Source organism: Dasypus novemcinctus, chromosome 5, assembly GCF_030445035.2.
Source record: "Dasypus novemcinctus isolate mDasNov1 chromosome 5, mDasNov1.1.hap2, whole genome shotgun sequence".
Classification (NCBI taxonomy): domain Eukaryota; kingdom Metazoa; phylum Chordata; class Mammalia; order Cingulata; family Dasypodidae; genus Dasypus; species Dasypus novemcinctus.
The window spans coordinates 29,039,640-29,065,617 of NC_080677.1; the positions used below are offsets into that span (position 1 = coordinate 29,039,640).

At 38.3% G+C, this 25,978-nt stretch overlaps 1 protein-coding gene and 1 long non-coding RNA gene across 3 annotated transcripts in view; both read right to left on the minus strand.

The window, feature by feature from the left end:
• The window catches only part of ZNRF2 (zinc and ring finger 2), a 93,633-nt gene that overhangs the window by 59,607 nt on the left and 8,048 nt on the right, over positions 1–25,978 (minus strand). The window lies entirely within an intron of this gene.
• On the minus strand, positions 18,180–25,277 carry LOC139439019 (uncharacterized). Its single transcript, XR_011648795.1, has 2 exons — positions 24,529–25,277; positions 18,180–18,469 (listed from the first exon to the last, which is right to left on the minus strand). It is a non-coding gene; the product is annotated as an uncharacterized lncRNA (long non-coding RNA).

Genomic DNA, 25,978 nt, shown 5'->3' on the forward strand with positions numbered 1-25,978 from the left:
CTTTCTGCGGCACTTGCAGGCTGGGCAGCGCTCCGCAGCATGTGGACCAGCCTGCTTTCACAAGGAGGCCCCAGGATGCAAACCCAGGGCCTCCCATATGGCAGACGGGAGCCCAACTGATTGAGCCACAACCACTTTCCTGCACTAACTTTTTAGAGTAAAAATGACTCAGTAATAAAGACATTGTCACGTCTGTATTTTAGATATGCACACTTAAGCCTATAGGGGTGAAATGACATTATGTCTAAGATTTGCATTAAAATAATTCAGAAAAAATAAAGAAATATAGCAAAATATAACTCATTTGATTGTGGATGATGGGCACATGAAGTACACTGTACTATTTGTCTCTACTTGTATGTTTTAAAACATACAAGTCCTCAGTAAATCTAAGGAGTCAATTTTTTTTCAGTAAATCTGAAAAGTTCATCTGTAGTTAAAAGTAAATACTGAAAGGAAGCAGGCTGTGGCTGATGCGACAAGAAGACACAACAAAGAGAGATAAGCAGATACAGAAAAAACGTGCATCGACTGGACACAGAGAATAGACAGCAAAAAATAAGTCACAAGTGGGGGAATATATAAATAATAATAATAATAAAAAGGCATCCCAATTAGAAAGTAAGTAAAAATCTCACTATTTAAAAAAAAGGAAATACAGAAAATACTGAAATTCTATTAAAAAAAAAAGTTGTTACAGAGAATACAGAAAAGCATGGACTTTCAAAATATCATCAGCAGAAGCAAAAACTAGTAAAACTACATTGGAAAACTGTTTAAGACAAACCATTAACCTAAATTATAAATAATAATTTAAGATTAAAAAATTAAGTATTTCATCAAATTAAAATAGGGAGTAAAATATGGAGCTTTGAAACAACAGCATAAAGAGAGATTGTTATAAGTTCTAAAAACATATTTCTACCTTTTAAAAATATTTAAAAGGCTCCAAATACTTTGAAATTTGAAATGAGAAAGTAACAATAACTGATAGAAAATTGTTATTATCAGAATTAAGAGGGTCAATGGGTGAAAACAGCATCATTTAATGGATGTAGACTCGAAGATAGTAATTATGTTTTCACTCTATTGAACAAACATTCTAGAGATCTAGATGGCAAAATTTGGAAAGATTCCAAATGCTATAGGAAAAATGCAAGTACAGATATGAAAAAGACTTTTCTCATTTCCACCCCAATCACCTCTCGAAAAATAAAAGAACGAAGGTAAAAAGAACAGTGCAAGCTCCAAGAAAAACATCACTATAAAATACACAAATAATGGATGCCATTTGACAAAACATGCAAGGACAAGAGTACCTTGAATCTAATTCTATTATAGTCTACATACAAACAAGGCAACAATGAAAACCTAGGAAATCAGAGACCATCTGGAGTCTACAAGGTGAGGGGAAAAAAATCCTTACTAGGTCAAAAACTTTGTATATCTTAAGTAAATACTTATCATTAAACTACTGGTTCCAGAAGGAACAGAGGTAGCAGAGTAAGAAAAAAAGAGGGAAAACCCAATCAATACTAAGGACGAAAAGTTGTAACACAACACCAACTCTAGGCACCTACATTAAAATAGCAAATGAATACAAAATACGAGGTTAGCAAGACATCTTTCCAGTGGTATTGAAAGGTGGCTTACCACCAAGCTCCTTACTGCCTCTCACTTCTGTTTTGCTTATTTGGTCATAGAGCTATTTAATAGCCATTCAAAAGAGCAGACTTGGGAAGGTAGAGTTTGTAATTTTAAATATGGCCAACAGGTTAAATATGCAATTTAAAAAATTAATAAAAGAACCAAAAATCATTTTATTACCTATATTCTATTCCACAGAAATTGCACTATCTAGTATTTTAGGCGAATTGCCTTTTTATCCATAATTTATCTAAACAACCTAAAGTAGCTGTATAGAATTTCAGTGAATAGCTGATTTTATTATTTGCTATCAATACTATGATACCTAGCCATTTTCCTGGACAATCAAAAAGTGACAATGCTTAATTTCTCCACCTTATTACTAAATATCGAATATGGCATGAAGCATTTTATTTTACTCTTCTGACTTTGTTTCAACACCTTTTATTATTTTAAGTATTTTGTGTAATCCTTACCTAATACTGGCTCCCAATCCTGCAATTTTTAGGTAACATGTAAACAGAATTTATTCTTTTGACTGTGATGTCAACTCACATTTGCAGAGCACTTTACTTGAAGTGAGGCATTTTGCCAAATTGGTATATTACTTTATTTAATTTTCAAAACCACTATATGAGGTGGGTACTATAATTATCACCACGTTAATACTGAGAAAACAGATTTAGAGAGTTTAAATAATTTGCCACAAGTTACAAAAGTCCAACTACAGACCAAAAAATCTAAATCACTATGCTATTCAAATAGTAGATAAATCATAATAAGGAACATGTAATAATATTTTCAATGATTTAATCTTATTTCCTTATTCCTGTAAGTGCTAAAAGTATGTATGACAAACGTAAAAAAAAACAAAAAACAAAACCACAAGTCTTACAGAAAACTTTTCAAATCACTACTTTACTAAACTACCAAAATGTAAAAACGCCAAATAAACAAGTTGGAAATAATTTTAAAACAACACTTTTAATCTTAAAAAAAAATCAAATTCCAGCCATAATTTAAAATACTAGAGAAATAATGTTTCTTGGTATTAACTGGTCAACTTTATCTACATAAATGCTATGTTATAACACACACAAAAGGAATATGCATGTTTCTTTAAAAAGCTGCATTCCTTCTTGCAATAAGTAACTCAATAAATATGAAACTAATTGCTTATAAGAAAAGATAAATTGTGGGTGGTTATTTGTTATAAAGGAAGATTTTTCAAGCATATTTTAAATAAAAATATTTTATAAGACAAAAAGAACAAATCTGCAAAATCCCAGTGTACATACAAGTAAAAGATAAATAAAACAGGGCATAGTTCCTTTAAGTTAAGACATATTTAGGGAAGCGGAATTGGCCCAATGGATAGGGCGCCCGCCTACCACATGGGAGGTCCCCAGTTCAAACCCGGGTCTCCTTGACCCGTGTGGAGCTGGCCCATGCACAGTGCTGATGCACGCAAGGAGTGCCCTGCCACACAGGGGTGTCCCTCGCGTAGGGGAGCCCCACGCGCAAGGAATGCGCCCCGTAAAGAGAGCCGCCCAGTGCGAAAGAAAGTGCAGCCTGCCCAGGAATGGCGCCGCACACACGGAGAGCTGACACAAGATGATGCAACAAAAGGAAACACAGATTCAGGTGCCGCTGATAAGGATAGAAGTGGTCACAGAAGAACACACAGCAAATGGACACAGAGAGCAGACAACTGGGGGGGGGGAGGGGAGAGAAATAAATAAATAAATAAAATAATAAATCTTAAAAGAAAAGACATTTAAACACACATGAGTAAAATTACTATAAATAGCTCCCTGTATCCTTTTTTTTTTAAATTTATTTCTCTCCCCTTCTTCCCCCCTCCCCACCTCCCGCCGTTGTCTGCTGTGTCCATTTGCTGTTCTGTTCCCCTGTGACTACTTCTATCCTTATCAGCGGCACTGGGAATCTGTGTCCCCTTCTGCCGGGTCATCCTGCCACGCCAGCTCTCCACATGTACGGCGCCATTCCCGGACAGGCTGCCTTCTTTCGCGCTGGGCGGCTCTCCCTACGGGGCGCACTCCCTGCGCGGGGGGCTCCCCTACGTGGGGGACACCCCTGCATGGCAGGGGACCCCTGTGCGCATCAGCACTGTGCATGGGCTAGCTCCACACAGGTCAAGGAGGCCTGGGGCTTGAACCGTGGACCTCCCATGTGGTAGGCAGATGCCCTATCCATTGGGCCAAGTCCACTTCCCTCCCTGTATCCTTAAGAAACAATGTAAGATTTATATATAGGATTGGAATGCCTAGAACTTAAGAAGTAAATTTACAGAGATGAAGGCATAATACCTAAAAGAGCATATAGTACAATGGTAAATGTTTAAAAACTGCCTTGGGGGGTGGGGAGGGGAGAGTCCTGATCAATTATAAGCAGTATCTGCTGATTTTGATGGTGTCAATAGTCTCACCCAGTCAACTGCAAGCTACCAAAGTGTCATCACTGAACACGGAATTGGGAACAGATGTGAAGGAGCACATCATTCTATATAATTTTTACCACACAGAAATAATGATCAATAATTCCAAGAACATGCAAAATACTAAAATGGAATAAAACAACAAGGAAGTGGTAAGTTTAGAGTATTTATTACCTTTGTTTTAAACAAAAGTTATTTAATTGTAAGTTTAAATAATTTTTAATGATGGTTGTATTCAATAACTGGCTTACCAAAATCCTGAAAATTTAATAATCAGCTCCGGGAAGAGCTGGCTCCAGCCCACCATTAGCACATAGTTCCCTTTTTAAATTACCCCAGTCTTCTATTTCCCTTCATTTTTCTACTATTTCCTCATGGATTAGCAAGGAAGGAAGATATAATATCTTAAACAGACATATTTCCTAAGAAGATATACGAATGGCCAATAAGCACATGAAAAGATATTCCACATCACTGGCCATTAGAGAAATGAAAGTCAAAACTACAACAAGATGCTATTTCATATCTACCAGAAGAGCTACTATTAAAAAAATGGAAAATAACAAATGTTGGAGAGGTGTGGAGAAATAGGAACACTCATTCATTGCTGGTGGGCATGTAAGACGGTGTAACTGCTGTAGAAGACAATTTGGTAGTTCCTCAGAAAGCTACCATATGACCTGGCAATCCCACTTCTAGGTATATCCCCAGAAGAATTGAAATCAGGGACTCGAACAGATATTTGCACACTGATGTTCATAGTGGCATTATTCTCAACTGCCAAAAGATGAAAGAAACCCAAGTGGTCCATTAATGGATGACCAGACCAGGGTAGGGGTAGAGAATCAGGAGTTAATGCTTAATTGGTACAGAGTTTCCATTTGGGGTAATGGAAAAGTTTTGGTAATGGATGGTAGTGATGGTAGATTACCAATGTGAATGTAATCAACAGCACTGAATTACATATTTAAATGTGGTTAAAAGGGGAAATTTTAGGTTGTATATACGTTATTAGAATAAATATTTAAAATAAGCGTTACTGTACAACACAATGAACCCTAATGTAAACTATGGACTATTGTTAATTTTAATAATATTGTTTCATTAACTGTAACAAAGACCCCATGCTAATACAAAGTGATAACAGTGAAATGGGTGTGTGTGAAAGTGGGGTTATATGGGAACTCTGTACTTTTGCATGACATTTCTACAAACCTACAACTACTCTAATAAAAATAACTTTAAAAAACCCACAAAAGATACCACTTTACATCCACAAATATGGCTTTTATTTACAAAAAAAAAACACGGAAAATAACATGCTGGAGAGGACGCAGAGAAACTGGAACTGTAGTGCATTGTTGGTGGGTATGTAAAATGGTACAGCCACTGTGGACAAGAGTTTCTCAAAAAGTTAAATATAGAGTTACCATGTGACTCAGCAATTCTACTTCTAGGTACATACCCAAAGAAAGTGAAAATGAGGTCTCAGACAGATACTTCTATATACCAAAGTTTAAAGCAGTATTATTCACAATACTCAAAATGTGGAAACAACCCGAGTGTTCCTTAACAAATTAATGGATAAACAAAATGTGGTACATATACACAGTGAATTATTATTCAGTCACATGAAAGAATGAAGTTATGAAACATGTTGCAAAACAGAAGAACCTTCAAAACATAGTGCTCAGTGAAATAAGCAAGGCACATAAGGATTGAAATTGCATGATTTCACTTGTAAGAGACAACTAGATACAGCAAATTAGTAGACAGAAAGCAGATTAGAGGCCGCAGGGGTAACAGCAAAGGTGATAGTGAAGAAGGGGTATGTTTGTAAAAAGAAAAAAACGTAATATTTTTACCAGTTCTCTCAATTCTGTCATAAGCCTATGTGAGAGTCCCCTAAACCCACCTATCCTTGTTCAGTCAAGCAAACTCCAACCCAAACTCCTAAACATTAATAGCTAGTAACGTCCATTCATTTCCCCCAGTCCTCACCACAGAAAAATGAAAGCAACTATCCTCAAACCCATTCCTTCAACATGAGTTTTTGTCTCACATAACATTAAGTTTTCTAAAAAGTAGAACAATTTACTTACACCAGTATCACTTACAACCTATATTACCTGCAATGTTATATTAGTTTTATTTTCTGTCAATATGACAGCCATAAAGTACTACAGCATTACTACTTTAGTTTGCATTTCACTAGAAAGCATCTAGCAAAAATCTATTAAATTTAATAATAGAAAATGCTGTTCTAGCAATACAGTGGAATAGGTACTTGGACAAACCTTCCTAATATAAACATTTCAAAATTCAGGATTTGAAAAGACAACTTTTTAAAACATTATTGTACTAGCAAAAAAAAAGCTAAAAACTCTTTTGCCAGAAACTGAGGCAAGTCTGGAAACCCAAAGAGGTAAAGGGAACAATAGCAACTGACTTTAACTCAATAGCCTTGAGCTAGCATACACTCAAAGGGCATCACACTTCACTGTTAGAACTAGAAATAACCTTCCTCTCCTCAGCAACACCACCCAAGCAACTTCAAGGAAAAATCTACTGAATCTTGACAGTGGGGTAGGGAGGGTGGAAAAATCACCACCGAAAATATGGAACCACAAACAGAGGGAGCTCTTGCTGCTTTTGAATGCTGAATTCTTACTACCAAGGTGATTTTAAAATCCTAAACTGAAATTCTCACATTTTAGCATGCATAAGAATCACCTGGATGGCTTGTTAAACAAAACCCACAATTCTGCACCCCTGTCCTCCAATTTTTTAGTATGTCCAGGGTGGGAGTGACAGGGCAGCAATAATCTATATAATTCGTTCAGAGGTGATGCTGATACTGCTGATCTGGGAACAACACTCTGAGCACAACTAATGTCGAGAGATCCAAGTGCCCCACAGCTCCTGGAACAGGCAAACATTTATTTTATGACAAGAGTGGCACGGCAGATCAGAAAGGACATAAACAGTTCTGGGACATGACCCTTACCTTTCATCATATATAAAAATCAATTCCAGGAGGATTACAGCTTTAGCATGAAAAGAAAAAAAAAAAAATCATGGTTTCATTATGGAGAAGGGAAGAGTTTTAACCATGAAAGGTTTAATGGGTACAGAGTTTGTGTTTTGGTGATGAAAATGTTTTGGTAATGGACAGTGATTGTGTTGATAGCAGAACACTGTAAATGTAATTTATCACACTGAAACATTTAAAAATGGTTAAAACACTAAAAATGGATTAAAAGGCAATTTTTATGTTATATAAATGTTACCACAAAGAAAAGTTAAACACAGAATTACAACCCAGCAATTCCACTTCCAGGTACATGCCTAAAAAAAATAACAGATAAACAGAAATATTCAAAGAAATACTCGTACACCAATGCTTATGACAGCACTACTCCCAACAGCTAAAAGGCTGAAACAATGGAATGTCCATCTACTGATGAATGAATAAGCAAATTGTGACATTTCCATATTATGGAGTATTATTCTGCCAGAAAAAGGAATGAAGTACCAATATAGACTACACCATGGCCGAGCCTTGAAAACATTATACTATGTAAAAGAAGTCACATACAAAGGTCACATATTGTAAGATTCCATTGACATGAAATGTCCAGAACAAGCTAATCTATAAAGACAGCAGAATGGTGGATGCCAGGGGCTGAGGCGAGGTGGGGGAGGTGTTCCACAATCCTCAGTAGTGACTGCTTAATGGGTACAGGCTTTCCATTGGGGTGATGAAAATGTTCTGGAAGTAGAGAGTGATGATGGTTGCACAACACTATGTGTGCCAGTTTGAAATTATTTTATGAATCCCAAAAAGAGAAAGATGATGTCCATAAACTCATCTATTCCTCTGGGTATGATACCCTTTGATTGTATTAAATTCAGCTGAGGTGTCTTTGATTAAATTACCTGTTAAGATTAGGGCTTTTTTGATTCAACCACATGAGTAAGGCGTGACTCAGGTTGAGTCTGTGCCCCCTTGGTGAGTCTAATATAAACAGACACATATGACAGAAAGGAGAAGGCTCAAACAACTAAAGCCTGGGAGAGATGAGTCATTCGCCTGATAGTCTGCGGCTGACCTTGGTAAGAGACCAGGGCAGCTGAGACTGATATAGAAGGCCCAGAAAGAAATTAGCCCTATGCCAGGAGAGGACTGGAAGCCTGAAGAGGAAGGAGACCAGGCAGAGAACAGCAACCATCTTGCTTCAACATGTGGCAACACGCCAGGATCAACAGTAGGTGACTCTAGTGAGAATGCACGTATTACAGTGACTTAAGCTGGACCTTCCAGTCTTGGGAGGGTAAAAGCTTTCACCCCAAATAAATACCCTTTGTAAGAGCCAACAGATTTCTGGTACTTTGCATAAACACCCCTTTGGTAGACTAATACACTGTGAATATACTAATGCCACTGAACTGTACTCCTTGAAATGGTGAGGTGGTAAATTTTATGTTATATATATTGTACCACAATTTAAGAAGGAAAAAAATACAAAAAGAGTGATAAAAAGAAAGACAGGGGAGCAGATATGGCTCAAAAGGTTGAGTGCCTGTCTCCCACATGGGAGGGTGGGGAGGCCCAGGTTCAGTTTCCAGTACCTCCTGAAAAAAAAACAAAAAATAAATAACAAGCAAGACAAGTGAGAAAACCAACTCAGGGAAGCTGATATGGCTCAATGGTTGAGCACAGGCTTCCCACATACAAGGTCCTGGGTTCATCCCTGGCCCTGAGTACCTCAAAGAATAAAAACTAAAAAAAAAAAAAAGAGTGATATGTGTGATATTAAAATAAAGGGCTTCTGTTTATCAAAAGTCCCAATAGAAATGACATGTCTGGGATCTGCTTTAAGATATTTCAAGGAAAAGGGGAGTATAGACATAAATAACACAAGTATGACTAAATCTTAGCATTTGTTAAATCTGGTTTTGATAAGGTTTTATTATTTTATTTTCACAGGACCTTTCTGTATGTTTGTCCTTATATAACAGTGAAAAAACACCAGGAGAAAATATTTGCAACTTTCAAAATTGTTTAAAAAATTATAATACAAAATATATAAAGGATTCCTATGAAAAATAAAAACAACTGAATAGACAAATAAGCAAAACATCATTGATTCATAAACCTTACTTCAATTAGCAAGGTAGTCAACACATGGAATATGCCAGGCCCCATACTAGGCATTTTTGTAATTATACTCTTTAATCCTCATTACAACCTTTTGGCGGTAGATTTTATCATTTCCATCTACAAATAACTAAAGTGAAGGAAGCTCAATATAAAAGCAATATAATACTTATGATATAAGGGAAGTACTGCCACCCCGGGGTAATTAAACTCATGAAGCCCCCTTCAGAAGCTCGTTTCATGATAACCACAATTATTTCCTTCTTTTGAGATACCTTCTTTCAACAGGAAAATCCTAACTTCATAGTCTATCATCAGAATTTTATAAGCACATATCTAAAAGCAAAACAGACTGGGAGTCACATAATGAACAGAACACAAAATGTAGTCCCTGAACCAGTAGCATGAACACCTGGAACCTTGTTAGAAGGTAAAATCTCAGGCTCCATCCCAAAACCACTCTGGAAGAAAGGCTCAGTCCTCATGCCTGCTAAAGTTTGAAGAGTCACTGTGCTACAGAACATCAGTAAAGATTACTAGGGGGAAAGGATCAAATTTCAATAAAATTAATTAGGAAATGCTCAATTAAAATGAATTAGCCAGATGTCTTTATTAATAGCTTAATGGGCTTTTTGAATCTCCAATATACAGGAATAAATCTTTCTCAAACATGCTTGCTTACAGATCCCTTCCTTCCAAGAGAATCTTATGCGACTAGTGTTCTCCAGGACAAACTCTCAATGATGCTATCCAAGGTGGATTTTGCTCCTTGGGGCCTAGCTTTGGTTAAGGGCACATACCTGAATCAGAGAGACGGGAGTCTCAATCATACCTCTGGCAGCATTAGTAGTGTCAGTAGAAGAGAAGTAATAGAATAAGATCAGCAATAATGATACTACTACCAGTTCTTTTCTGCTTATAAAAGGAATGCATGCATTACTATTAAAAAATGTATAACCAATTATTAGTGTATAACCAACTTTTAGTTTACTGCTATTATCTTCTGGTCTTTTTTCTTTATGTACATATATACACACTAATTTGGTAGCAAAAATACCAAAACAAAACCCACAGCACTTTTATTATTTATATTATAATCATTTGTTTCCAAGGCTCTTTATCCACTAGACTATATGCTTCTTTGGGACAAGTTTTTTTTTTACCTTCTCATTCCCAGGATCAGAAAACCTAATGCAGCTGGCAGGTTTTGGTAATATTTTTTAAATGAGTGAATAAAACAACAAAAGATAAATCAGATACATACACTATATATGAGAGTTAAAAGAACAGTTCACTTTCCTTTATGCTTAATTTTAAAGCTAGCTAAAACACAAAAGAATAACCAAGCCCTGTGCTGCCTTTGTTTGTAAAAGTCCACTATCATATATTAATATGTAGCCCAAGAAATATTTTTCTAGTCCTTGTTATATATGACACTACTTAAAAAAAAGTCTTAAGAAATTAAGCATGTTTGGAAGCAGACTTGGCCCAGTGGTTAGGGCGTCCGTTTACCACATGGGAGGTCCACGGTTCAAACTCCGGGCCTCCTTGACCCATGTGCAGCTGGCCCATGTGCAGTGCTGATGCGCACAAGGAGTGAAAGTCCACTATCATATATTAATATGTAGCCCAAGAAATATTTTTCTAGTCCTTGTTATATACGACACTACTTAAAAAAAAGTCTTAAGAAATTAAGCATGTTGGGAAGCAGACTTGGCCCAGTGGTTAGGGCGTCCGTCTACCACATGGGAGGTCCGCGGTTCAAACCCCGGGCCTCCTTGACCCATGTGCAGCTGGCCCATGTGCAGTGCTGATGCGCACAAGGAGTGCCCTGCCACGCAGGGGTGTCCCCCGCGTAGGGGAGCCCCACGCGCAAGGAGTGCGCCCAGTAAGGAGAGCCGCCCAGCGCAAAAGAAAGTGCAGCCTGCCCAAGGTGGCGCCACACACACGGAGAGCTGATGCAGCAGGATGACACAACAAAAAGAGACAGATTCCCATGCCACTGACAACAACAGAAGTGGACAAAAAGAAGAACATGCAGCAAATAGACACAGAGAACAGACAACTGGGGCGGGGGGTGGGGGGGAGGAAGGGGAGAGAAATAAAAATCTTTAAAAAAAAAAAAAAAGAAATTAAGCTTGCGGATACAGAGCAAAAGACAAGAAAAATGTCAATGGGGTGGCAGACAATCTGGTCCCCAACAGACCTCGACTTCCTGTGGAGCAAGTTTGTCACGTTACTCAAGTAACTCTAATTAGAGCTCATGACTCTTGGACAAAAAGAGGGCACTTCTCTAGGCTGCTGACCTACACATTTGTTCTTTTACAGTAAATTTAATTACCTTTTGGGAGTTTTTAATAATGGGATTTTGCCTGCACTAGCATATTAAAAACGAGAAAGATTTTTCTGAAAAATAATGTATTAATTTTTAAAAACTTTAAAAAAAAAAAAGCTCATTATTCTGTAGTCTATCTTGCAAACAGAAGCCCAAGGCAACTGTGGCAGTTTGATATTGTTTATGAATTCCAAAAACAGATTCTGAATTGTGTATGTAAACTGGTCTGTCCCTCCCAGCATATCAAATTATATCAGTTCAGAGGTTTTACTTTTACTTGATTTAATAATGATTAAGACTTTGACTGGGGAACTTCCGTAGGAAACTACATGGCAGAGCAGAGGAGTTGAGGTTTTAGCTGGAACCCAGGAAGTTAACACACAGGAGAACAGAGAGGAATAGAGACAGCTCCATAGACACCGCAGACACCCTGGGAAGAGATGAGCCCTTTGCCTGATAGTCTACAGCTGGCCTTGTAGAGAAAGCATAGCAGCTGAGCCAAGACAGAAACCAGCCTGGGGAAGAGAGGAACCCAGGAAGCCTGAACCCTGGCAGGTGTCTTGCTCCAACACATGGCCAATGGCTTTGGATGAGAAAGTACCTTATGGTACCCTGAGCTGGACTCTTTAGGGCCTTTTGATTGTAAGCTTCTACCCTAAATAAATACACTTAAAAGCCAACAGATTTCTAGTATTTTACATCAGCATCCCTCTAGTTGACTAATATAGCAATGAAACTTGAAGATGATAGTCAGTGACTGACCTCAAAGTAGAACTGTTCTCATCATACCCAGTGCCTCTTTTAAAAATACTTAACATTTCAAAAGTGAATGCAGCTAACCAGATTGCTTAACAGAAATTTTAGTTAAGCCCCTTTCCTAGCTTTTAAAGTACACTCTCATCCACATATATACTGAAGGAATCTCAGGCTGAGGTTGTGCCATCCTAGTAGCCAGAGAGCTGTATATTGAAGGCTATAAAAGAAGATAAGCAGATTCACTGCCTTTTCCTGCCCCCTTCTTTGGTGAATATGGAATACATGCACAGGCTTGGAAGGTCTGTCTCACTGCCACAACAGCCTAGAACTAACTCCCTTTTCTGGTCTCTCTTGCAGAGGCTGAAATTCCTTTTATCTCCAAATGTTTTTTTTTTTTTTTAAAGATTTATTTTTTATTTATTTCTCTCCTCTCCCACCGCCCCCCTTGTCTGTTCTCTGTGTCCATTCATCTGTGTTTCTTTTTGTTGCATCATCTTGTAGTGTCGGCCCTCCATGTGCGTGCATCAGCACTGCATGTGGGCCAGCTCCACACGGGTCAAGGAGGTCCTGGGTTTGAACCGCGGACCTCCCATGTGGTAGGCGGACGCTCTAGCCTTTGAGCCAAATCTGCTTCCCTTTTCTCATCTTCTATCTACTCTTTAGTACTACTGAGTTCAAATGCTCCCAAAAAACGGGAAGGAGAGACAAGGATCTATATAATTTAAATCTCTATAAAATTGGAAGAAAATAGTAGAGATTAGAGCAGCAAAAAATGAAATACAGAATAGACGAGAATCAATGAAACCAAAAGTTGGTTCTCTGAAAAGACCAACAAAGTTGACAAACCTTTAGCTAGACTGACAAAGAAAAATAAGAGAGAAAACACAAATAATTAAAATCAGAAATGAAAGGAGAAACATAAAAGAAAAAAGAAAATTAAAATTAAAGAAAAGAAATGAAAGGAGAGACATTACCACTGACCCCAAAGGAAAAGAAAAGGACTACAATAGAATACTGTGAACAACTGTACACTAATATCAGATAAACTAGATGAAATGGCCAAATTCCTAGAAACACACAAGTGACTTAAAAGTGACTCAAGAATAAATAAAAGACCTCGACAGGTCAATAACAAGAGTCTGAATAAGTAATCAAAAATCTCCCAAAAAAGAAAAGTCCAGAACCAGATGGCATCACTGGTGAATTTTACCAAACAAAGAAGAATTAACATCAATCCTGCTGAAACTCTGAAAAATTTGAAAAGGAGGGAACACTTCTTAACTCATTCTATGAAGTCAGCCTTACCCTCATACCAAAGCTAGATAAAGGTATCACAAGAAAAGAAAATTATAGACCAATATCCCTTATTAATATAGATGCAAAAATACTCAACAAAATACTGGCAAACCAAATGCAACAGCACATCATACTCCATGACCAAGTGGGTTTTATCCCAGGAATGCAAGGGTATCTCAACATTAGAAAATCAATTCCTGTAATACACCACACATTAGTAGCACAAAGGAAAAAGCTACATGATCATTACAATTAATCCAGAAAAGGTATTTGACAAAATCCAGTACCCCTTCTTAATAAAAACACTTAGATAACTGGACTGGATGGAAACTTCAACATGATAAAGGTCATATATGGAAAATCCACAGCTAACATTATATTCAATAATAAAAGACTAAAAGCCTTCTCCCTAAGATGAGGAACAAGACAAGGATGTCCACTTTCACCATTGCTACTGAACATTGTACTGGAAGTTCTAGCCAGAGTAAGAAAAGGCATCCAAATTGGAAAAGAAGTAAAGTTCTCTATTTGCCAATGACATGAACCTATACTATAAAGAGAATACTGGGAAGAATCCACAAAAAAGTTACTAAAGCTAATAAATGAATTCAGCAAAGTGGCAGGGTACAGATCACAAAGATCGAGTATGCTGCTCCTATATACCAATAATGAACAATCTGATAAAGAAATCAAGAACAATTCCACTCACAATAGCAACAAAAAAATCAAATACTTAGAAATTTAGTCAAAGATGTAAAAACAAATTTGAACAGAAAAATTACAAAATATTGCTAAAAGAAACAAAGAAGACCTAAATAAATGAAAAGACCTTACTTATTCATGGGATTAAAAAACTACTAGATGGCAATACCATGTAAAGTGGTTAACAGAGTCAATGCAATCCCAACTAAAAATCCAATAGCCCTCTTCACAGAAATAAAAAAGCCAATCATCAAATTCCTGTGGAGGGAAGTGGACTTGGCTCAAAGGACAGAGTATCTGCCTACCTACCACATGGGAGGTCCATGGTTCAAACCCAAGGCCTCCTTGATCCGTGTGGAGCTGGCTGATGTGCACAAGGAGCGCCATGCCACACAGGGGTGTCCCTCTGCATAGGGGAGTCCCACACGCAATGAGTGCATCCCGTAAGAAGAGCTGCCCAGCGTGCAAAAGAAAGTTCAGCCTGCCCAGGAGTGGCGCCGCACACACGGAGAGCTTATGCAGAAGATGACGCAACAACAAAAAAAAGAGACACAGATTCCCGGTGCTGCTGACAAGCGGACACAGAAGAACACACAGCAAATGGACACAGAGAACAGACAACTGGGGTGGGGACGGGGGTGGGAGGGGAGAGAAATAAATAAAAATAAATCTTAAAAAAAAAAATTCCTATGGAAAAGCAAGAAGCCCCAAACAGTTTAAACCACCTTGGAAAGGAAGAATAAAGTTGGAGGACTCAAACTTCCTAATTTCAAAACTTATTACATAGGTATAGTAATCAATGAAATGTGGTTGGCACATTCATATAGACCAAAGGAACAGAACTGAGGGTTCACAAATAAACCCTCACAGGAAGCGGACTTGGCCCAGTGGATAGGGCGTCAGGCTACCACATGGAAGGTCTGAGGTTCGAACCCCGGGCCTCCTTGACCTGTGTGGAGCTGGCCCATGCGCAGTGCTGATGCGCTCAAGGAGTGCCCTGCCACACAGGGCTGTTCGCCGCATTGGGGAGTCCCATGTGCAAGGAGTGCGCCCCGTAAGGGGAGCCACCCAGCGCAAAAGGAAGTGCAGCCTGCCCAGGAATGGCGCCGCACACACGGAGAGTTGACACAGCAAGATGACAAAACAAAAAAAACACAGATTCCCGTGCTGCTGACAACAAGAGAAGCAGACAAAAACAAGAACACACAGTAAATGAACACAGAAAACAGACAACTGGGGGGCGGGGGGTAGAGAAATTTTTTTTAAAAATCTTAAAAACAAAAAACAAATAAACCCTCACATTTATGGTCAAATGATTTTTTGACAAGAGTGCCAAGCCCAACGTTGTCAAAAGAATAGTCTCTTCAACAAATAGTGCTGGGGAAACTGGATATTCACATGCAAAAGAATGAAACTGGATCCAATGCTCAAACCATAAATAAAAATTAACTTAAAATGAATCAAAGACCTAAATATAAGAGCAAAACTATGAAACTACTAAAAGAAAACATACAGAAATAGATTCAACACTTTGTATTAAGCAATAGATCCTTACCTTTCACACCAAAAGCATGAGCACCTAATTAAAAAAAAAAAAAAAAAGACAAATTGGACCTCATCAGAATTAAACACTTTTGTGCATTCAAGATAAAAACACAAATCTACACACAGGGGAAAATATTTGGTAACCACATATCTGACAAGAGTTGAATATCCAGAATATATAAGGAACTCCTACAACTCAACAACAAAAAGACAAAACCCAATTAAAAATGGGCAAGGGACTTAAAGAGACATTTCTCCAAGGAAGATATACAAATGAAAAATAAGCATAGGAAAAGATGCTGAACAACATTAACCATTAAGGATATGCAAATCAAAACCACAAAGAGATATCATCTTACACCAAAGATCACCAAACATCTGAAGAAAGTATCTTATGAAAGGCAGGAACCAGGCAGAGAAAAAGCAACTGGAAAGAAACTGAATAATCAAGAAAGGAAAACATTTTAACCACTTCCCCCTGTACACACACACCTATCATCAAATATTCTTAGAGAAATAATAAATGTAACCACAAAAAAATAATGTAATTTGTGAAGAAAACAATTCAAAAGAATAAAAAAATATCTTGGAAATTAAAAGATTATGGAAACAGACAACCAGCAAGATGGTGGCAGAGTAAGGAGTTCCTAGAATTAGCTCGTGCTACACAGCAGTTAGTAATCACCCAGAACTATCTAAAGCACCTGTTTGGGGGTTCCAGAAAACTAGAAGAGCATCCTGCAACATCCTTCAAAGAATGTAAGGAGGAGGATAACCATCTGCAAAGAAGATTTGTTTAAGTAGAGCGCTCCACGCCACAGAGGCCAGTGCCCATCCTCCAGTGGCAGCACAACACGCCTCGGGAGCTATTCTACAGCTGGCTTTGGCATTGGAAGCTCCACTTTCCAAAAATGGGAATTCGGCAGGCTAAAGTATAATCCTAAGAACAGCTAAAGTTTAAAATTGACCAAGTCAGAAAGAGGATGGGAGCTGCCATTTTAACTCCACCCCAACGTGAGGGGAAGCAGGGTGGACTGAAAATCACAGTGCTGGTGGGGACCAGCTTCTTTCCATCCAGATCAGATTGCAGGTCTAGCCTAAGCCCCAGTTCCATTTGCAGCAGGAAGGAAGCTGAGGGGTCCTGTGTCAGCTTCGCTGGGAAATTACAGGCCACACCACAGAGGCTGGTGATCTTCCCACTCTGGGGGCCCAAACCACCTCAGGAACTACTCTGTGACTGGAGCTGGAAGCTCTATTTCCCAAAAACAGGGGAGGGAGAGATGGTTGGCCACCGACTTGAGCTACTGATTAATAAATTCAGCTGGCTGAAGCCCTAAGAACAGCTAAAGTTTGGACCTGTCCAAATCAGAAAGAGGTTAGTAACCACCATTTTGACTCCACCCCCAGCACGAGAGGAAGCCAGGCTGACTGAAAATCAGTGATGATAGGAACCAGCTTCTTTCACCCAGATTGGGTTACAGTCCTAGCTTAGGCTTCAGCCCTATCTCTAGCAAGGAGGAGGCTGGCACGCCCTGCACCAGCCTTCCAGGTAACTGCAGGTATATTCAGTTGGCACAGACTGAATATAGTCAGAAGTCTACTGGGGTAACTGCAGTCATTTCAGGCCTGCATGGCATAGACTGCTGCCCACACCTGCAACTCCATTCCCACCCCAGGCAGAGGAGAAACAGGCTTGAAGCTTCATCAGTCTCTCTGGGCAAATACAGTCTAGGCCTTGACTTGGCTAATTACACATCGCCGTGGCTCTGTCCCTACCCCTGGCAAAGGAGAAAGTTGGGAGAAGCTTCATCAGTCCCTTGGGCAATGTGGACAGCCTGAGCCCCCATAGCTTACAGGACCAACTACATCCTTGGCTCCTACTACACAACAAGCAAGGGAGAAAGGGCAAGAGAGCACTAAACTGGAGAGAGAAGTTGTACCCAGAATAAACACATCTAGTAAACCAGATGCCAAGATACCAACCAAAAATTACAATCCATACCAAGAAACAAAAAGATATGGCCCAGTTAAAATAAGATAAGCCTCCAGATCACATAAAGGAGACAACTAATCATAGACGTTCAAATAAATCTCCCCAATAAATTCAATGAGATGGCTGAAGAGAGAAAGGATATTAAGAAGACACTGGATGAGCACAAAGAAGAATCTGAAAGCATACATAGAAAAATAGCAGATCTTATGGGAATGAAAGGCTCAATAAATGAAATTATAAGGTTGGTGCAAAAGAATCGCTGTTTCTGACCATGAATTTTAAATCATTATAACTAGGTCCAAAGACATCTTTATTAATCAAAATAGGAACAATTTCAATCAACATATTTTTGCCAACAAGAAACAAGTTTGCTTATTCCTGTAGCTCCTCATCTTCAAGGTTCCTGTCTCATTTGCAAAACTTCTTGAACGACCATTGCACTGTATGTTCGTTAGCAGTTCCTGGGTCAAATGTATTGATGATATTGCAAGTTGTTTCTGCTGCTTTACGATCCATTTTGGACTCAAATAAGAAAACTGCTCCAATTTGCTTTTTGTCTAACATCATTTCCATAGTCTAAAATATATATAAAACAAACAGCAATTAGAAAAAATACATAAAGTGGGAAATCCACATTAAAATGTGTATAGCATAACTAACATTTACTTAAAAATGTATGCCAATATCAAACAGCAAATTTCAACAATGCAAAACTGCAATTACTTTTGCACCAACCTCATGAAAATACACCAGAATCATATAATAGCAGATCTGAGGAGGCAGAAGGATTGGTGAGCCTGAAGATACGGCCTCTGAAAGTGAACATACCGAAGAACAGAGGAAAGAATGAAAGGGGGTAAAGGGTCCCAAAAAGCCAGAAACATCCTGAAAATGAAAAGAGAAGTTGGAGAACTCTCACTTTTGGACAGTGGTAACAGCAGCATGTCACTCACATAAAGATAGACACATAGACGAATGAACTGAATTGACGGTTCAGAAACAGACCCTCACGTCTACGGCCAAGTGATTTTGACAAGCCTGTCACAGACCCACCCAGCAAAGTTAGAACAGTCCATTCAACAAATGGTGCTGAGAGAACTGGATAACCATAGCCAAAAGAAGGAAAGAGGACCCCTACCTCATACCTTATACAAAAATTAAGTCAAGATGGATAAAAAACCGCAATACAAAAGCAAGACCCATAAATCCTCTGCAAGAAAATACAGAAAAGTATCTTCAAGACTTGGTGGTAGGTGGTGGATTCTTAAAAAAGAGGAGGCCTAAGATGGACTTGTATTCTATGTATTCTAATGTATGTAAAATTTTTAATTAACTTCATTGTAAAAGTGTGGAAATGTAGAGAGTTGATGGTAACACATATTAACAGCTGGTTTATAAATGGGAATGTGGCTGAAAAGGGTAGTCTAGGAATGTAAATGCCAACTAAAAGAAAGCTAGAGAATAATTTAGGAGCTAAATAACACAGTAACCAGAGGTGGATGATAACTGTGGTTGATGGTACAAATGCAAGAGCATCCTTTGTGAGCTAGAGCAGATGCACATCACTAATGGAGGGTGGAGGGAATGTGGAGAAGAGTGGGAAAAATATAAATGGGGTGACCCATGGGCTGTGCTTAACAGTAATAATACTCATGCATCTATGCCAAAGATGTACTGTGTTGATAATGGGGGAGTACGGAAAAAGTATGCCAAATGTACACTATGGACTTGGTAACAGTCTGATATTATCTCATAATCTGTAACAAATGTTCCACCATGGTGTGGTGTGTTGATAGAGGGGTGTTGTATGGGAATTCTGTACACGTGCATGATTATTTTTTAAGTTTACAACTTCTGTCATAAAAATATATTTTACAACATAATAGGGTAGATTGAGGAGGAAATACACCAAATGTAAGACAAGGACTAAAGTTAATATTTGATAATATTCTTTCATCATTTATAACAAATGTCTCACAACAATGCAAAGTGTTGGTAGTGAGTTGATGTATGAGACCTCTGTATGATGTTAGGCATGTTTGCTTTCTAAGTTCACAACTTCTACTACACACTTATGTACGTTAACATATAAATGATATAAAAATAATAAGAATAGGATGGGTTGAGAGGAAAATATACCAAATATAAGATACTTTGGTTGGTAGTAATATTTTGAGGATGCTCTTTAATCATTAAACATGTTAAAAAAAAAAAAACATGTTACACAACAGTGCAAGGTATTAATGGTAGAGTGAGGTATGAGAGCCCTGTATGATTTTATGTTTGTAATTATCACAGAAAAAAAATTAATTATTCAAAATGAAAAGTATGAGCTAGAGTCAAACAGCCTGACAAATATGCAGCACAATGGATAAAAACAGATCTATTCCAAAACATGTAATAATGAAATTTTATAACTCTAGGGGAAAAGATGGTCCTAAAAGTTGGGGGAGAAGGAGGCAAGTTTCATACAAAGGCTCAAAACCCAGGAATGCCAGCAGTGTGTTCAACATCAATACTAGAAAAGCCAGAGGGCAATAAAAGAAGCACCTTTAAAATTCTGAGGGAAAATAATATTCAACCTAGAATTCGATATCCAGCTAAACTATCAATCAAGACTGAAGGCAGAAATGGGGAGTTAATGCAAAATTTGCATAGGGTTTGTTTGAGGTAAGGTGAAAGCTCTAGTAATAGATGGTGGTAAGGGTACCACAACATTGTAAATATGATTAATCCCACTGAAAGATATGCTGGGGAGGAAGTGGGATGGAAGGATATATGCTGTATATGTTTCCACAGTTAAAAAAAAAAAAAACAACTAAAGAGACAACAATTAAATGCAATGCATGATACTGGATGGGATCTAAAAGTGGAATAGAAAAAGCGCAAAAGAACATTACTGAGACATAAGAAAAAAATTGGAATATAAAACATTAAGCTTTATATCAAGGTAAATTTCTTGAATTTGATAACCACACTTCAGTTGACTACATACGAGTATCCTTGTCTTAAGAAATGTATATGGAAGAATAATGTGTTCAAGGAGAATGCATGCAAACTGCTCTCAGGTGTTCATAAAATAGATTGATAAAATGATACAGCAAGGGTGACAAAATGTTAAAATTGGTAGATCTGGGTATGAGGGGATGTTGAACCTTCTCTGTATGGGGTCTGTATTATTTCTGAAACTGTCTTGTAAATCTGAAATTATTTAAAAACAAAAAGTTTAAAAAGTAAAAGGAGAAATAAAACTGTCATATATTAAAGCCTCAAATTTTTTTACTTTACACACATTCTTTCTCAAGTAATACATTTTATTGCAACAAAAAATAGAGTACATTAAAAAAGAAAAGACATGAGATCAAGAACTAGACAACTCATGTGAGATAGAGGCAAGTGGAATCTCCAGGGTGATGATTACAGAGTTCTCACAGGATAATAATTCATAATGAGTTAGGTAAGTCTGTTAACTTCAGATAACTGCAGTTAAGGGCCTTTGATTAGACTGTGGGATCTAGGGTGGGTCCTAAACCTCTTATTGGAGTCCTTTATAAATGGAGAACAGTAGAGAAGAACCCAGAAACTGGAATCAAAAGAACACAGAGGCTGAAAGAAAGCCACTTTAGCCTGAAGCTTAAAGAGACAAGGTCCTGAGGACAAAGGAGAAAGGAGAGACGAGCCATGTGCCTAATTGCCCACACCTGAGCTCAGAGAGAAAGTGAGCCGGAGAAGAAAGCAGAGACCAGCCCTGCCACATGGCAGGAGTCCAGGATCACCAGCAGCCTACACCTTTGGTGAGATAACATCTCTGATGATGCCTTGCACTGGACATTTTCACAGCCTCAGAACTGTAAGCTTTTAACCTAATAAATTCCCATTATAAAAGCCAACCCATTTTTGGTTTGTTGCACTGGTAGCCTTTAGCAAACTAAAACTAATGTTCATAGTAGCATCACTCAATAGCCAAAAGGTGGAAAACAACCCAAGCGTCCGCTGGCAGATGAATGGACAAACAACGTAAGGTATATCCACACAATGGAATACTATTCAGTCATAAAAATGTCTGAAATCCCAATACATGCTATTACATGGATGAACTTTAAAAAAGTATGCTAAGTGAAATAAGCCAAATACAAAAGGACAAATATTGTATGATTCCAGTTATGTAAATTACCTAGAACACGCAAATTCATAGAGACAGAGTAATAGATTAGAAATCACCAAGAGATGGGGTTCTGACTCAAGGACCCAAGCTCTTCACCATAACGTATGAGTGTTTCTTTTTGTTGCGTCATCTTGCTGTCTCAGCTCTCTGTGTGTGTGGCACCATTCTTGGGCAGGCTGCACTTTCTTTCACACTAGGCGGCTCTCCTTATGGGGCGCACTCCTTGTGCGTGGGGCTCCCCTACACGAGGGACAGCCCTGCGTGGCTCGGCACTCCTTGCACACATCAGCACTGCACAAGGGCCAGCTCCACACGGGTCAAGGAGGCCTGGGGTTTTAACTGCGGACCTCCCACGTGGTAGGCGGATGCCCTATCCACTGGGCCAAGTCTGCTTCCCTCACCATAACATAATATAGCCTGGATGTACAGAGCTTACCATTTTCTTCAGTTTAGTGATTGACTTAAAGATAGGCACATGACTCACACTGGGCTAATCATAGCACTTCTGCTGGAGATGGTGGGAAATATTCCTTTCAAACCTCTAAAAGTCACATGTGAATGGAAGGAACATTGAGCCTGCAGGCCAAGCACTTAAAAATTTGATAAAACTGAGAAAGAAGCAAAAGGTGACTAAGCTGTGCATCCACACTCTCATACACAAACATACACAGAACTGCTGAATTTCTGCTCCAGAGACCCTGGTTCCCTGCAATTGTTCCTTCAGTTCTGTGAGCTATTCCAGGCTCCTTTCCAAGAACTTGAGACAGTATTTTTTTTTCTACTTATGTTAGTTTGAGTTGTTTCTATCATTTTCAGTTGAGTCTTAAGACTCTCTGATCACAATGCAATAATTCTAGTAATCACCAGAAATAACAAAAAGGGTAACAAGAATGATGACCATAAATCTACCACCCAAAAATGTTAAGACACTCTTTAAAACAATTCCCAGATAAAAGAAAAAATCAAAATGTATTAACAACACTACTCCTCCATAGAGTTGATTTAAAAAAGGAAAAAGCGTACTTAATGATAAAGAGAATATGAAGAATCCAAAGCTATGGTAACTGGCTATATGCACTAAGGAATAATCATGGCCTTAAATGCTTTTATCACTAAAAAAGAAAAAATGAAAAATAACTGAACTAAGAAGCTAGGAGAAAGAACAAAGTTAACTTTATAAAAGGAGAAAGAAACAAAGATAAAAAACAGAACTAAGGAAATAAAAATAAAATTTATTGTTCAAACCTCTTGGTTACATGTAATAACAATCTATATATGGTTTCTTTGTTCTCTTTTCCCCCTCAGCTCACGTGTATACAAGTAGGGTAAATTAATGAACTATCACAGACTAATCACAATTCAACAAAAATTAGGATATATGAGGTGGACAAAATTTATTAAACTCAAATGATGCAACGTACTTATCCTTCTGAAATACACTGTATTTTTGTACTGTCAAAAAAAAAAGCACAACAGAATAATGACTTGAATATATGGTATTCCTCAAAATATATCTATCAATCTGCACATATAAGTAGCAAAAACTTCACTTGAATTTTCAGAGGAAAAAAATAAAACATTTTACATAGTCTTAAAAGTTATACTCTGCTGGAAGGAGATGCCCTTTTCTAAAGGGCAATGTGATTTCAATAAAGATCAAGTGCCTTGAACAACTGCAAATCTTTTGTTCTAAGCAATTCCATGTCTCTGATAAATTGCTAAGAAATAACTGGAAAGAAGTAAAAATTTGCTTACCAAGCTGTTGACAGCAATAGTACGTACAACAGTACCAAACTACAAACAAACTGAAAGTTCAACAGGGAACAGTTCAATCCCTGACTCCTCTTTTTCCCTCATATTCCCACATCCAATCTTGCTGGCTTGATCTTCAAAAAAACTATATATTCGGAATCTGGCCACTTCTTACCACTTCCAGTGCTACTATCCTGGTCCAAGCCACTGTTATCTTTTGCCTGGATTTTTGCCTCCTTGTTTGCCCCTTGCCCCTTTAGAGTCTACTTTCAATAGAGCAGCCAATGTAATCTTTTAAAAACCCACTTCAGTCATGTCAATCCCCCTGTTCGAAAATACTCCAAAGCCTCCCCAACTCTAAAATAAAAGCCAAAAAAACAGGTGAATGGTTACAAGGCGTTTATGGTTTTGCCTCTACCCCACTACTCTCTGCTCTTACCTTCTAAAACCTGTAACACTCTAGATATGTCAAGATACACTGGCTTCACAGGTGTTTCCAGAATACATGAGGGACATTCATACCTTAGGACCTTTAGAGTTTACTGTTCCCTCTGCCTGGGTATACCTGCTCCCCCCCACCCCCAATATCCTCATTCTCTTCTTGAATGTCACCTTATCAATGATGTCATCTCTGAAACCCTATTTAAAACACCAACCATGGACACTCACTAGCAGACTTTGCACTTTATATAACCCTCTAATACACTATGTATTTTACCTGTTTACTATCTGTCTCCCCAAATTCAAATGTAAGGTCCATGAAGGCAGAGATTTCTGCTTTATTTCTTCACTGCTGTATTCCTAGAACAGAACCTAACAACACAGGTCCTCATTATTAAATATTGTTGAATAAATTTTGGAATGCTGGATAGTCATTAAAAATCATGTTATGGAGAATACTTAATGTTACAGAAGAAACTGATAGTGAAAAGAGCACGTTCTCAAAGAATGTGTAACCCACAGATCAAAGAAATCAGGGAAGCGGATTTGGCTCAACAGACAGAGCGTCCGCCTACCACACGGGAGGTCCAGGGTTCAAACTCAGGGCCTCCTGACCCGTGTGATGAGCTAGCCTACACACAGTGCTGATGCACACAAGGAGTGTCCTGCCAGGCAGGGGTGTCCCCCGCGTAGGGGAGCCCAACGTGCAAGGAGTGCACCCCGTAAGGAAAACCGCCCAGCACGAAAAAAGTGCAGCCTGCCCAGGAGTGAGGCCACACACCCGGAGAACTGACGCGGCAAGAGCATGCAACAAAAAGGAGACACAGATTCCCAGTGCCACTGACAGGAATACAAGCGGACACAGAAGAACACACAGCAAATGAACACAGAGAACAGACAACTGGGGGGGGGGGCAGGAAGGGGAGAGATAAATAAAAAACAAATCTTAAAAAAAAAAAAAGAAGAAATCACATGGAAAATTAAAAATATTTCTAATTGTAGATTAACAAAAACAAAACTTCAAAATTTGTGGGATTCAGCTAAAGCACTTCTTAGATTAAATATCTATAATTTTAAAATTTTATATTAAAAACAAAACTCTTATATTAGAAAAGCAGAAAGTTTTAAAATCCAAAGAATCCCCACGGCCCACTGGGTGGACTGTGGGAGAGTGTGGTCTATGATGTGGACCATTGACCATGAGGTGCAGCGGTGCTCAGAGATGTATTCACCAAGTGCAGTGAATGTCTCATGATGATGGAGGAGGTTGTTGTTATGGGGGGAGGAGTGGGGGGAGGGGGGTGGGGAGTATATAGGGACCTCATATTTTTTTAATGTAACATTAAAATAATAAAGACAAAAAAAAAATCCAAAGAATATATGTATAACAGTGTGTGTGTAATAGAATGAATGTTCTCAATTTTGTATATAAAACAAAAATACATATATTTATATATACTCATATATACACACAAGTAGAAACACATGGAAAAACATACACTGACATTATTCTGGTTATTTCTGATGGTAAGATTACAAGTGATTTGCAATTCTTATGCATGCTTTTCTGCATTTTAATTTTTCTCTAATTAAGATGTGTTATTTTTATAATGAAAAAACATTTTCTTTAAAACAACTTCTTTTCCTTGTGGTTCAATTCTAATGGCTGACCTCCTCCTCTGCCTATCTCCTAAAATCCTTGCTCCTTAGGATTCCATACTTGCTCC